At 34.7% G+C, this 6,068-nt stretch overlaps 1 pseudogene; it reads right to left on the reverse strand.

Moving 5' to 3' along the window:
- Window positions 1-952: 952 nt before the first annotated feature.
- Window positions 953-5,560, reverse strand: LOC126611935 (1-aminocyclopropane-1-carboxylate synthase 1-like; annotated as a pseudogene).
- Between the last annotated feature and the right edge of the window lie 508 nt (window positions 5,561-6,068).

The raw sequence follows: 6,068 nt of genomic DNA on the forward strand, positions 1-6,068 counted from the left end.
GGAAAATGAAAAACAACTTTCTAGATGGATTTAAAAAACTACCAAATGATGTGTTTGTATACACGTCAGTATTATATTTCATTATAAACAAATAAAGTCGAGATTGAGCTCTAATTTAAATAAACGATATCATGTAAACCGTCTTATATTGTGTGTGATGATAATATCATACAATATATCAATTATAAGAAAACTATTAGTATGACCGTCACACCACCAACTATAAGAACCACCAAGAGGTACACTGCCGGTGTACACCTGGTTGTGCAGGTTTTTACATGCTTGATGGCTGGGTATCATGTACAACATGGAATCGATTACAACACAATGACCAAAACTACCACAATTAAATCTGTTACTTCCAGTCTTAGGGGTCAGTTTTTCCACATTTGAAAGATGGACTTTTCCCTCAAATTTTGCTTCCTGTGCTGCTTGCCAATCAATCTTCCACGCCTATAAATTCCACAACTGCCTTACCCTTTGCTTCAACTTCATTGCTTGAAAAAAAAATCACTATTGTCGTTCCAGACTTCCAATAATAGTATTATCATTCCCCCTCCAGCTATATAGCTTGTGTGTTTGTTCTTTGGAACCAAGAAAATGGCCTCATCTGCAAGTGAATATCGCTTAGTGTTATCCAAGATTGCAACCAATGAAAAGCATGGTGAGAACTCTCCGTACTACGACAGATGGAAAGCGTACAATCAAAACCCTTTTCACCCCAACAGGATCCTCTCTGGATCCTTTTGGTGAGGATTCTGGAGAACTGTGAATCGTATCCGTTCATCATATATCATGCAGTTAGTTTTTATCAAGTACTATTTATGTTCATTTTTAAATAAAAATATTTAAAATAATTTCTAACTTCACGATGTACGATTAACAGACACGATTCACGAATCTCCAGGATCCTCACAAAGAGAATTCTGCGAAAAACCGAACTCCTTTTCACCCAACTGAAAGCGTTGATCATAACAAAGCCATCGAATCCATTAAATCCATTAGGCACAACCCTTGACAAAGACACACTTGAAAGCCTTGTCACTTTCATAAGCCACAGTGAATGTTCATTTGGCTTATGAATGTGACAAGGCTTTCAAGTGTGTCTTCGTCAAGAGTTGTGCCTAATGGATTTGATGCTTCTGTTATGATCAAGCCCTTCACATTGTTGTTGTTTTTTGGGCATTTTCATAAGCTGCTTCCAGTGCTTCTTTGGTTATTTTGAAATTGTTGGAGCTATCACAATCGAGGGGGACAATTTGGACTCCAGTTCTCCATCCAAGGTCTCGTTAAAATCTGCAGTTAGATATATGAAATCTTAATTAATTTACGAGTAAAATTAGTTAAGCTTCTAATTTAGCTTGGTGACTTGTAATCAAGGTCTAAAATATCGATATTATTCCGACATTTCCATCGAAATTTCCGTGTTTTTGGACAACCGATATTTCCGATATCATCGATATTTTAGACCTTGATAGGAACTCTATGTGGTACTAAGTCACTCATGTATCTTACCATACAATGTATAAAGTGTAAAATATTGTACTAATTCATTATATATAAATGAATATGATGTGTTTAAATTTCTTTCATTAATTACTACATATTTTCTACACTCACAATGTTTGCCAGGTCGTTATATAATCAACTTAAATCAGTTAAATCCATCATGCAATGCATTTCCTTCCAATTTTTTTTTGTGATAAACTAATAGATAATTGATTAAATAAACATCCTGTAAAGTTTTAATAAAAAATTCCAAGTTTTTCTTACAATTTCCGTGGTTTTTATTCAATTTTTATCGATATCAATAATATCCCGATATTTCCATCGAAATTTCCATGTTTTTGAATTATCGATATTTTCGATATCATCGATATTTTATACCTTGCTTGTAATTAGCAATTTCTTCATGCTTGTACATATGGATATAAGAAAATGAGAGGTACACTGAGCATATCAAGTTTGGTGAGAAATATATGAGAACGGAAATTGAAGCTAATTGGGAAATTTAACATTACGGTATAAAGATTAAGACGTTAAACAAATTAACGAAGTTGAAGTTTTGCCTAAACATCCAGCTGTAAACAACACAGACTAATCTGATTTGAATTATCATCCAATGTGAATATGTATGGTTGAGTATTGATGCGTATGGCTTTGATCTTATAGTAAATTTCTAACTGTGGAGTCAAAAAGTCTTAACTAGTTCTTAAAATCTACATTAATGATGCTGCAAGTTTGATAAAATAACTACGAGTTGATGGTCCAGTGGTAAATGACGGATTGCGAGGCTTCATTCAAATTAAAAACTGGAGGTCTTGGGTTCGAAACCCGTTGCTAGTTGGAAGCCAGACTTGTGGTCATGGGGAGGCTAAAATACCTCTGTGAGTCTTCCTCGCCTCCGAAAGGGATGGATAATTGTGGCTTGCTACCAATTATCCTCCTTTTTTAAAAAAAAAAAATCATACCAATTAAAATACGTGATCATTAGAATTAAATATAGAATAATGAGTAAAATTAGGTAAGATTCTGAATTTTTGAACCTTCCCACATACATATAAAAACAAAAAAAGCATGTGATCGTCCACCGAATTTATTGAACTATAATCCTTATTTATATTTCATTATGACCCTAAACACACATAGGTGCGTACCAGATATGAAAATTCCAACTCTCTCTATCTGAGTTTGACCAAATCTGGTGACCTTCATAAAAACCCAAATATGTGCTAAATTTAAGGATTTCAAAACCATCTGGACAAGCCCATGACTTGGACTCCACAAAATTCTTAAACCTACTAGTAGATTGTGTGTACAAATTAAAGCACACATAGTCAACCAAACGAATGATAAAAAAAAAAAAAAAAATGGTGGCTATGGTGGCTCTTGAGGAATTAAGCACTCAACTATTCAGCACGGAATATAACTAGCAAAGTACCTACGTAAACTAAAACAATTTTCACACAATATTTGAAATGAAAGATAGAAGGAATGAATAATTATGGCTTGTCATCAGTTGTTCCTTTTTAAAAAAAAAATCATACCAATTAAAATATGTGATCACTAGAATTAAGTATAGAATAATGAGTAAGATTAGGAAAGATTCAGAATTTTGAACCTTCACACATACATATAAAAAAATAAAAATTAAAAAAAAGCATGTGATCGTCCACCTAATTTATTGAACTATAATCCTTATTTATATTTCATTATGACCCCGAGGTATAAAATATCGATGATATCGGAAATATCAGTAGTTCAAAAACATAGAAATTTCGATAGAAATATCGGGATATTATCGATATCGATAAAAATTGAATAAAAACCACGGAAATTGTAAGAAAAACTTGGAAATTTTTATTGAAATTTTACAGGATATTTATTTAATCAATTATTTATTAGTTTATCACAAAAAAAATTGGAAGGAAATGCATTGCATGATGGATTTAACTGATTTAAGTTGATTATATACCGAGCTAGCAAACATTGTGAGTATAGAAAGTATGTAGTAATCAATGAAAGAAGTTTAAACACACTATAATCATTTATATATAATGAATTAGTACAATATTTTACACTTTATACATTGCATGGTAAGATACATGAGTGACTTAGTACCACATGGAGTTCCTATTAAGGTCTAAAATATCGATGATATCGGAAATATCGTTAGTCCAAAAATACGAAAATTTCGATAGAAATATCGGGATAATATCGATATTTTAGACCTTGCCCTAAACACACGTAGGTGCGTACCAGATATGAAAATTCCAACCCTCCCTATCTGAGTTGGACCAAATCTGGTGACCTTCATAAAAACCCAAATATGTGTTAAATTTAAGGATTTCAAACCTTCTACCAAAAAATTCTTAAACCTATGACTAGATTGTGTGTACAAATTAAAGCACACATAGTCAACCAAACAAATGATAAAAAATAAAAAATAAATAAAAAAAAGTTTTAACGAAAAGTCCGCGGTACTGTTCACTTTAACGAAAAACCACATTTTTACACTAAAATGTCAAACTTGGTACTATTCACTTTACCCTTTATTTTGTCCTTATCGTTAAAACTCAAAGTTTTCAAGCTATTTTCATTAGTTTTCCTTAAAAAAAATGATGGTTATGGTGGCTCTTGAGGAATTAAGCACTCAGTTATTCAGCATGGAATATAATTAGCAAAGTACCTACGTAAACTAAAACAATTTTAGCACAATATTTGAAATGAAAGATATAGAAGAAGCACAACGTACGCTGGATGGTACGGTGAGGGGATAAGGAAAGCATCGCCGGGGTCGGCTAAACAGAACATGACCAGCTCGTTTGCTCCGGTGGCTTCGCCTCGGTGAGGATCAGATATGACTCAACCACCTTATGCTTTCGACATGAACGTAGCAATGGCCTGAAAATTAATTAATATCATGCAAGTTAAGTATAAAGCGCCAATTACTAAATAAAGGAGTTCCGTGGACCATGCCATGCAAGCATATGTGTGTATGTATACCTGTCTGAACTTTGGGAAGCCATGGTAGTCTTGGAAATTGGCCACGCTTCTGAACTTCTCAACTCCTTCAGCAGTGCAAATAGAGGCCTTGGGATATCTCCTAATCCACTCTTCCACCAAATCAAAGGGAAGCTGGAAACAAATGAAAGTTAAACCATGCATTTTGGTAGATTAATTACTTCTTAACTATAATGTAATAACTTATGCATTTTGTGTTTGGTAGAAAAACAAGGGATTCCTCATGAATAAGGAAAAGAGGCTTGTGAGAATGTGAAAGTAAAACAGTTCCACCATAGTGAAAGGAAACCTTGCAAGAGCTTATAAGAGGTTGGATTACTCTCCATATTGCTAATTGGTTTTATGGTGGAACTTCAACTTTCTTCATGGTATCAGAATAGTATCAGAACAGGTTGTTTCATATGTGAAGCCCAACGGCCACATGTGCTTCACGTCAACCTATTTATGTTGTACATGTGTTAGGCTTGAAAATTTACCACACGTGAGAGAGCAAATTGAGAGTGAATCCTAAAAAATGAACTTTGCATATGCTTATAAGTAATTGAGCTACTCTCACTGTAACCAATTGATTTTATGGTGAAACTTCTAAGTGCATATTTTTAGGGGTGTGATATCCTCACACTCTTTTTTACTTCTCACACACCCCCATAATTTTCGGGCATTGGATCGGATGAATTGAAGAAGATCAACGAACAGAAATTAACAAAGGATGTGTGAGAAGTAAAATGGGGTGTGTGGATAGCACATCCCTATTTTTAGTGGGACTCTAAGGCAAGAGTTTGAATCCCCCACCCCGACCCTTTAACCTCCTTATAACTGAAAAAACTAAATGCAAAGAAGAAAAACAACGGAGCACAGTGCAAACCTGAGTTTCTGCAAACCCCATCTGGATTACACCCTCAGGATTTTTAGTTGGGAGAAAATGGTTTTGATCGTACACTTACCATCTGTCGAAGTACGGAGAGTTCTCACCATGTTTTCCATTGGTTACAATCTTGGATAACACTAAGCGATTTTCACTTGCAGATGAGGCCATTTTCTTAGTTCCAAAGAACAAACACACGTGCTACAAAGCTTGTGGGGGAAATGATAATACTATTACTGGAAGTCTGGAAATACAAGAGTGATAGATTTTTCAAGCAATGAAGTGGAAATACAAGAGTGATTGTATATATATATATATATATATATAAATTCTACGGCCATTCGGCCTAGAGTGTTAGTGCTAGACCATAGGGTCATTCGGCCTGCCATGTATATATATATAATATAAATTCTACGGCCATTCGGCCTGGAGTGTTGGTGCTAGACCATAGGGTCATTTGGCCTGCCATGTATATATATATAATATAAATTCTATGGTCATTCGGCCTGGAGTGCTTGTGCTTAACCATGGGGTCACTATATATATTCTATGGCCATTCGACTTGGAGTACTGGTGCTCGACCATGGGGTCATTCGGCCTACCATATTATTGACCCTAAAAACTACCAAGCCTACGTGGCGCACAGGCCGAGTAATCTATAAGCTAACTACGTCCTTCG

The sequence above is a fragment of the Malus sylvestris genome, chromosome 17, assembly GCF_916048215.2.
Source record: "Malus sylvestris chromosome 17, drMalSylv7.2, whole genome shotgun sequence".
Taxonomy (NCBI): Eukaryota; Viridiplantae; Streptophyta; class Magnoliopsida; order Rosales; family Rosaceae; genus Malus; species Malus sylvestris.